Source organism: Nannospalax galili, unplaced genomic scaffold (assembly GCF_000622305.1).
Source record: "Nannospalax galili isolate Female #2095 unplaced genomic scaffold, S.galili_v1.0 scaffold1109, whole genome shotgun sequence".
NCBI lineage: Eukaryota > Metazoa > Chordata > Mammalia > Rodentia > Spalacidae > Nannospalax > Nannospalax galili.
The window spans coordinates 256,965-265,529 of NW_008359787.1; the positions used below are offsets into that span (position 1 = coordinate 256,965).

At 38.8% G+C, this 8,565-nt stretch overlaps 1 protein-coding gene across 3 annotated transcripts in view; it reads right to left on the bottom strand.

Annotated features, from left to right (window-relative positions):
* Positions 1 to 8,565, bottom strand: part of Intu (inturned planar cell polarity protein) — a 124,653-nt gene that overhangs the window by 40,591 nt on the left and 75,497 nt on the right. The window lies entirely within an intron of this gene.

Genomic DNA, 8,565 nt, shown 5'->3' on the forward strand with positions numbered 1-8,565 from the left:
GAGTTTCATTCAAACACCAGGACAGAATATTCATGGAATTTTAACACATCACCTAGCATTTAAAATGCTACATCTGAAAATAAACTGCCAATTGGTGAGGAGACCAAAATCTATATGCATTAATTGAAATCATTACTAATTTCAAATAGTGTTTTAAACATCTACATCATGACTTTTAATACTAATATTTTAGCATATCTCATTATAAAGTATTTTTATCCACTGTAGTTATACATGTAACTTTCTGAAGCTTTTAAATTTAATTTCTTTCATACTGACTTTTAAAAGATAATCTTCATCATTGTATAACATTATTAAATACTATTTAAGACCTAAATAAATTATATTTACAATATAAATATATGTAATATATACAATTTTATTTACAAAGTGAATACAAAATTAAAGTAGTATAAATAGGAAGAAAAAAGTATTACAAGATTATAAAATCTTATCTGTATTCAACTAGGGAGGGTTTATATATCACAAATTAATCTACACTCAAAAGTTAAAAGCACAGTTTTTTTAAAATTATGGAAAATGCTAATTTATAAGATAATTCACAAACTGTTTAATATTTTTCTATTTTCCAGAAGAGCATGTCTCCAGTAAACAGACAGCTTTTATGAATGTAAAATAATAAATCTCTCAAAATCAGAATATACTAACCGTTCTAAAACAAAAAAATGCATCTCACATATAAAAAAATTATTATTTTTATTTTATGTGTATGAGTGCACTGCCTGCACGTGCGTAAGTGCACCCGTGTCATGGAATCCCCATGGAGATCAAAAGAAGGCATTGCATTTCCCTGGAACTGGAGTTACAGATGGTTGTCAGCTGCCATATGGGTGCTGGGAACCGAACCCGGGTCTTCCGCAAGAGTAGCCAGTGCTCTTAACTGCTGAGCCATCTCTCCAGCCCTGCATCTCACATTTTTGCTGTTACTTGGGCAACATCTATTTTTCTCACAGGATAAATTAAAACAGACAAAATAAAAACTTCTAGATAGAAACCATGGAGAATTCAGAATAATTTCCAGCTGTGATGTTTAATAATTTAACAGCCACAGTTAAAAGTCTGCATTCCATAAGTATTATATTGTCATATCCTTTCCTTAGTTCTCTCTCTAAAAAGTGTCAAACAGTTTTAGCATCTTTTCAAGAAATAGTTACATGGCACAGTGTCCATGTATTGCAATTTTGACATTATGACAAATATAATGATACACTGTACATATCTGCTTTTTATACTTAGTTAGAACTGAGTATATGAAAATTGCTACGTGATACATTGGTCAATACATTAACAATTCAAATTTTCTTGCAATGTTTCCATTGTAAAAGCAGCTATAAAGCACTATTTATCTCTAGAAATTAAGCCAAACATCAATTAAAATCTGTGATGACTACTTAATAAATTTAAACGTTGGCCAACAAATACTTCCATTCTATTTTGTCAAAATACCAAACACTATTTTAAACAATCTTTGAATTGTTTTTTTAAATCTCCCATCTTATGGTCATTGCATTCCAAATCTTGTAATTTGAAGATAAGCTCTGTATCAATTATGTAACTCATAGGAAAAAAAAATGCCCCCATGCCAGTAAAAAGACCATTTAGGGAGGTCTCTATTGTAGTAATAAAAAGCCTCAGTATTAAAGGCCTGGCAAACTCTACAGCTCCTAACCAATTTAATTAGCTGTAATTTTAAGTCTGTGTTATTGGCTTACATTTACAGACACTTCTACTCTGCTCAGTAAGAATTAAAAGCCTCTCTTAATTACGATTTTAATACAGGACTGGCAACAGACAGGAACCTGTCCATTTCAGAGATATCCACATATTTTCCCAGGGGAAAAAAGGTGAGGATGACAAACGGTCTCAGCAGTCTCCTGACCAGAAAGATTCAGAACACTATCCCCGAAATTTTGGGGGTGTTTTATCTAGTAGATGCTTAAAGGTTTCATTTGTTTTAAAGATACAAAGAGCCAGCAACAGTACATATAACAGCAAATGGCAAGTAATATGTATACAGTAAATTCCATCTTATTAACTGTTGATAAGAAACAACTCAAGGAAATGCACACTGTGTAAAAAATGGCTTTGGCATTGGGAACACAGGCTGAAAGGATTTCAAAAGAAAACAAATGGAGATTAGCTAAAAACATTTTAGATCTCAGATGTGCTCAAAGCATTCTGCTTTGAGATCACCTCATGTTGCAAAACTAGATCCATGGCCAAAACATGCTCATTGTTGAATTGCTGGCATGCAAGCAGTACACTAGTTTCCTTCCTGCACTCTTCCAACCTCCTTCCAGGGCCTGTCACAGCAAGGGGAGGTAGGATCTCCACTGGAATGCTTGAGTGGTCAGCAAAAGGCCAGAGGCTGGGTTATATGCCAGTGCCTATAGGAGCTTCAACAGTGCCTATAGCAGCTTCAAAAGAACACAGTTCTGGACCTTTTTAAGGTGAGTGAGCTGAGCCAAGAACCACTACCTTAAGTCCCAGCTTTTAAGTAAGATTCAAATGTCCTGGGTCAGTGGCAGAATAAAAAAAGCAATTTCTCTCTAAAGAAAAGCATCCCCAATTTAGAATCATGGGCTCCCTAGATAGAACTCCCAAGTAAATTTAGATAAAGATCCTCAAAGACATGAGGCAAACCACAAGTTAGGGTTTGAATCTTAAGTGTTCTCCAAAGGCCTGTATACCAAAGTCCTGGCCACAAGCACATGATGCAACTGATGGGGGTGGGTCAGGCCCTTGAAGAGGCTACTTTCTATTACTTTGGTTTTGGCTACCGTGAGATGGTGCTTTGCCTTACCACGTGCCCCTGCCAGGATGTCCTTGTCTCAACATAGGCTCCCAAACAATGAAGCAAAGTGAACATGGACCAAAATCTTTAGCTACGAGCCAAACTAAACACAGCCTCCTTTTATTCTATTTTTGGTATTTTGTCACAGTGATGGAAAGCTGACTAGCACACAAAAGGGTCATGCACAAGTAGTTCAAATAGCAATGTTTGAAGAAGATGACAGAAAAATTCAAGTATGTCAGTAATCTCTATGTATAGATTTGCTGAGTTTTGTCAGAACACTAAATATATTTGTCAGATGATAAATTGCTATGTATAAGAAAAATACCCCAAGTAGGCACAGAATGAGAAAGATAAACCATACAAGTATTTATAAGACAAATATTTACTATTATTACATACTAAAATATTTTAAATCATTGTTTCTAAAACTTTGTAAGATAGGTCTGAGAGATGGCTCAGTTGCACATCAGGACTGATGACCTGGGTTTAATCCCTGGGATCCACAGTGTTGAGAGAATTAATTCATCTGACCTCCACAAGCATGCTATGACATTTGCATACACCTACACCAAATGCATGTGTGTGTGTGCATGCGCATGCTCACACACCACACATACACACAAAAACACTAATGAGTAAATAAATAAATGCAACTTTAAAAGTTAAAAAAAGAATCAAAGGCTGAGATCCTAGCAGACAACCTGAGAGGGCAGGCTCCAACCTCCATCCTTGTAGCAGCTCTGATCTCAGCAGACTGCCAGGGAGTGCCAGGTTCTGGCCTCCCTCTGGCATAGGGGCTGAGAACTCAGGGGACTGCCTGAGAATGCTTGGATCCAGTCTCCACAGGGTGGTGAGCTTCCCCTAATTGTGCCATACTCATCCCCCTACCTGGGATTTTGTGAAGCCCCTCCCCAGGCCCCAGGGCAGATCTGGCTTTGGTGGACTAAGGCTGAGATCACAGCAGACCAACTGAGAGTCCCCAAATTGCTCCCTCCTCCTTAGGGAATTTCTCAAATTTTCTCTGCATTCCTGCTAATAGGGGTCCAAACCTTAGAAGGAAGTTTGAATATACCTGACCTGAACCTGACTTGGGCTTCTATGGGTGCTCCTGAAGCTGATCTTGAAGCCATCAGTTCCCTCCAAATAAAACCTGAGAGAACCTGAAACCTGTACCAACCAGCTTTACATAACCAATAGGGAAAGGACCTAGGCATCCCAATAATACAAACAGAAACATACTTCAACTTAATTCTCATATCAGAATCATAAACAACAAAAGACATTCACATGCCAAAATCACAATGAAAGAATAATACAATGGAAAGCCAAAATACTATGTCCTCACCAAACTCCACAAGTCCTGTAGAAGAATTCTACAAGGAGAATGCCCTAGAGATAACTCAGGACACTGAATTTAAAAGAACAATCACAAACATCATCAAGGAATTCAACGAATTTAAAGAACACATAAACAAACAAATCAAAGAACTAAAAGAAGACAGGGATAAACTTCTGAATGAATCCACAAAAGAGAAACATTGAAGAAAACTCAGGCAGAAATTAAGAAGGAAGTGCAAAACTCAATAAGCCAAGAGACTTTAAACAACAGGGGAAAGCCTTACCACTAGAATGAATGAAACGGAAAACAGAATATCAACACTGAAGGATAAACTTGAGAATTGGACCACTCAAGCAAAGATTATGGAAATTTTGAAAAAAACACATGGATGGAAAATGCAAGAGATGTGGGACACCATGTAAAGGCCAAATCTACAGATCATAGGAATAGAGAAAGAAGAATTTCAGGTTAATGGTACTGACCAGATCTTAAACAGGACTGTAAAAGAGAATTTCCCAAAATTAAGGAAAGACATCCCCATAAAAATACAGGAAGTACAAAGAACACCAAATAGATAGGATCAGAAAAGAAACTCCCCACAACATATAGTAAAAACACTAAATGTACAGATCAAAGAGAGAATACTGAAAGCAGCAAAAGAAAAACAACAAGTCACATACAAAGGAAAGTCCATCAGAATTACAGCTGACTTATCAAAGCAAACTATGAAAGGCAGAAGAGTCTGGACCAAAGTATTCCCAGTTTTAAATTAAAATTACTTTACCAAGTAAAAATGTCTGTAAAAGTTGAAAAACAAAGAAAAATCTTCCACCACATGAATAGCCTGTAAGAAAACATGTACACAAAACCAGCCTTTAAAGAATACTTGAAGCAATACAGAGAGCAGAGAGAGAAATGACTATACCCCAGGGGCAGCAAAAGAAAATAAATAAAGGTATAATCGAGGAAACACAAAATTAGAGAACCCAAACAGCAATCAAAATGATGGCAACCAATGCACACCTTTCAATAATAACCTTAAATATCAATGGACTGAACTCCCCAGTCAAAAGACACAGGCTAAGGGAATGGATTAAGAAACAAAATCCATCTCTTTGTTGTCTGCAAGAAACCTGTCTCACTTTCAAGGACAGGCACTACCTTAAGGTAAAAGGATGGAAAAGAATACTCCAAGCAAATGGCACTAAGAAACAAGCAGGGGTTGCAATTCTAATATCTAAACTAATCAGAAGAGATAAGGAGGGTAACTTCATTCTGATCAAAGGAACAGTTAACCAAGAAATTATTACAATCCTTAACATATTATGTACCAAAATCTGGTGCACCCAAATTCATAAAAACAATACTACAGGAGTTTAAGACACATATTACCCAAACTCAGTAAAAGTAGGGGACTCCAATACCCCACTGTCTCCACTAGACAGGTCAACTGGACAAAGAATAAACAGAGAGATGTCTGAATTAAATGGTACCATGCATAAAATGGACCTAAGAGACATCTTTCGAATATTCCACCCAAGTACCAAAGAGTACACTTTCTACTCAGAACCCCATGGTAATTTTTCAAAAATTGACCACATACTGGGTGTGATGGCTAATCCTGGGTGTCAACTTGACTGGATCTGGGATTAACTGAAATGAAAGAGATCTTCTTGATTGGATCATCTAAAGCCGAAAGACACACCCTAAATGTGGGTGTTACCTTCTGATGGCAGCCAGTAAAAGAGACCATGACAGAGGAGAACGCCAGGCTTCTTGCTGCTTGCCTTCTCTCTCACTGGTGAGTTCATCTTGCTGCTGTAGACTGAAGACTAGCTGATCTTTTGGAATTTGTCAGACCTTCAGCACCAAATCGGAACTACTGAGACATCCAGCCTTGTGGACTGAGCGACTACAGATTCTCAGCCTCTCCAGTGTAGTGCAGCCATTGTTGGACTACTCAGACTCTATCCTGCAAGCTAAGCTAATAAATACACCACACACACACACACACACACACACACGTTTGTTCTTTCTACTGGTTCTGTTTCTTTAGAGAACCACACACACACACACACACACACACACATATATATATTTATTCTACCAGTTCTGTTTCTTTAGAGAACCCTGACTAATACAGATTGTGGTACCAGATGTGGTTCTAGAGAAACATAATTGAAAGGATGAATTTCTTTAATGGGTTTGTTGGTATTTGGAGCAGGCTCTCCAACTCAGAGTCTTCAGATAGCATGGACAGCACTGAGAATCCATGGTGTAGACTATTTGAAACAATTATGGAGAGAGACCCATTTGAATCTCCTAACTTACCTCTTGTGAAGAGCAAGAAATTTAGTGACTCTATACATAAAACATTTGACAATTTGTGGAAAAATAAGAAGAATAATGATGCTGGCTGGTTACTTCTAGCATCTCTGGATAAAGTGATGAAGATAAACAATGAGCTTAATGATAAAATTGACAAGCTTCATATTTGAATCAACAGTTTAAATGTTTCCAGGTGTGTCCTGGAAGAGAATCTTCTCTCCAGCAGCCAGAGAGCTAAAGCTGCAGAAAATCAAGCTGGAGCCCTGATTATAAGTTTGGCTGACCTACAAGGCAAATTTAATTCCCAGCCTTGAGGATGTCAGCAGTAAAGGTGAGGGCATTGGTAGGAAAAGATTGGAATCCTGACACTTGGGATGGAGGTGTGTAGGAGAACCCTGAGGAGGCTGAGGATTTAGAATCCTCAGATGCTGAGGAATTTGATTCACCTAATGAATTAATCTCCCCACCCTCAGCAGACCCACCCTCCCCACCCTTGCCTGAGGCAACTAATCCCATTGAGGAAGCTAATCCCATTCAGCAAGACGAAGTTGATGTCCCTCAGGGCCCAGTTTTTGTTGCCTCTAGACCTATAACCAGACACAAAGCTAAGCAGGCACCTAGAGGAGAGACAGAAAGTGTGTTCCATGAGGAGGTGCACTACTAAAGAACTTAGTGAATTTGCTAATTCTTTCAAGTAGAAGTCTAATGAATATGTCTGGGAATGGATTTTAAGGGTATGGGATAATGGTGGAAGGAACATAATATTGGATTAGGCTGAGTTTATTAACATGGCCCCCCTGACTGGAGATTCTAAGTTTAATATGGAAGCTTGTACAGTTAAAAAAGGTGTTAAGAGTTTATTTGATTGGTTGGCTGAGGTATTTATCAAAAGATGGCCTACTGACAGAGAGCTGGAGATCAGATACCTGATATCCCTTGGCTTAGTGTTGATGAAGGGATTGTAAGGCTCAGGAAAATTGGCATGCTCTGGATTCGCCGCAGTGCAACAACAAATCCTCCACAATGGGAAGGCCCAGAGGACATTCTTTTTACTGATTTTATAACATGGAAAGTACTGAGAGAGACACCAGAACGTTTCCTCAACAACAGGATCCCAAGGACTTCTCATGCTCCTGAGAAAAGGGAACAGAGCTGATAAGCACCCTGGTCTTTGAAGTCAAGAGAAGCAGACTTTTCTCCACTGTTTGGCCAACACAGCAGGCTTCCCCTTTGATCTCTAAAGAGGACAGATTTTAACAGTCCTGCTCTCCCACTTCCCCCCACCCAACTTAAAAAAAAATACATCTTCTCACCTTCTGCAGGAAGCAGAAATCTCCCCCTTTAAAAGACCCCAGCTCATGACCTGGTGCAGACATTTTCCCTGCCCGGAAGGGAATCTGTCCCATGTGTTCCTTTGCTAGGACTGGTACTCTTATCTGTCATTGTGTTATGTGTGAAATTTGTTTATGATTCCCCAAATAAATGCATTGAAAGACATGGGCTCTAGAAATATTTATGCTCCTCGCATAATGAGGTGATGCTCAACTAAGCCTTAATAACTCCACTCGCGACAGCAGGTCAGGTGATAAATGGAGTTTTGGCTGAAGTCTGACTGACAGTGGATCCAGTGGGTCCCCGAACTCATCCTGTGGTTATTTCTCCAGTGCCAGAATGTATAATTGGGATAGATATACTTATGAATCGGCAGAATCCCCACATTGGTTCTCTGACCTCTGGAGTGAGGGCTATTATGGTTGGAAAGGCCAAATGGAAACCACTGGAATTGCCTCTGACAGGGAAACTAGTGAACCAAAAACAGTATCGAATCCCTGGAGGGACTGCAGAAATTAGTGCTACCATCAAGGATTTGAAAGATGCAGGGGTGGTGATTCCCACCACATCTCCCTTTAACTCTCCTATTTGGCCTGTGCAGAAGACATATGGGTCATGGAGAATGACAGTTGACTATTGAAAACTTAATCAAGTAGTGACTCCAATTGCAGCTGCTATACCAGATGTGGTTTCCTTACTCGAGCAGATTAATATGTCTCCTGGTACCTGGTATGCAGCTATTGATTTG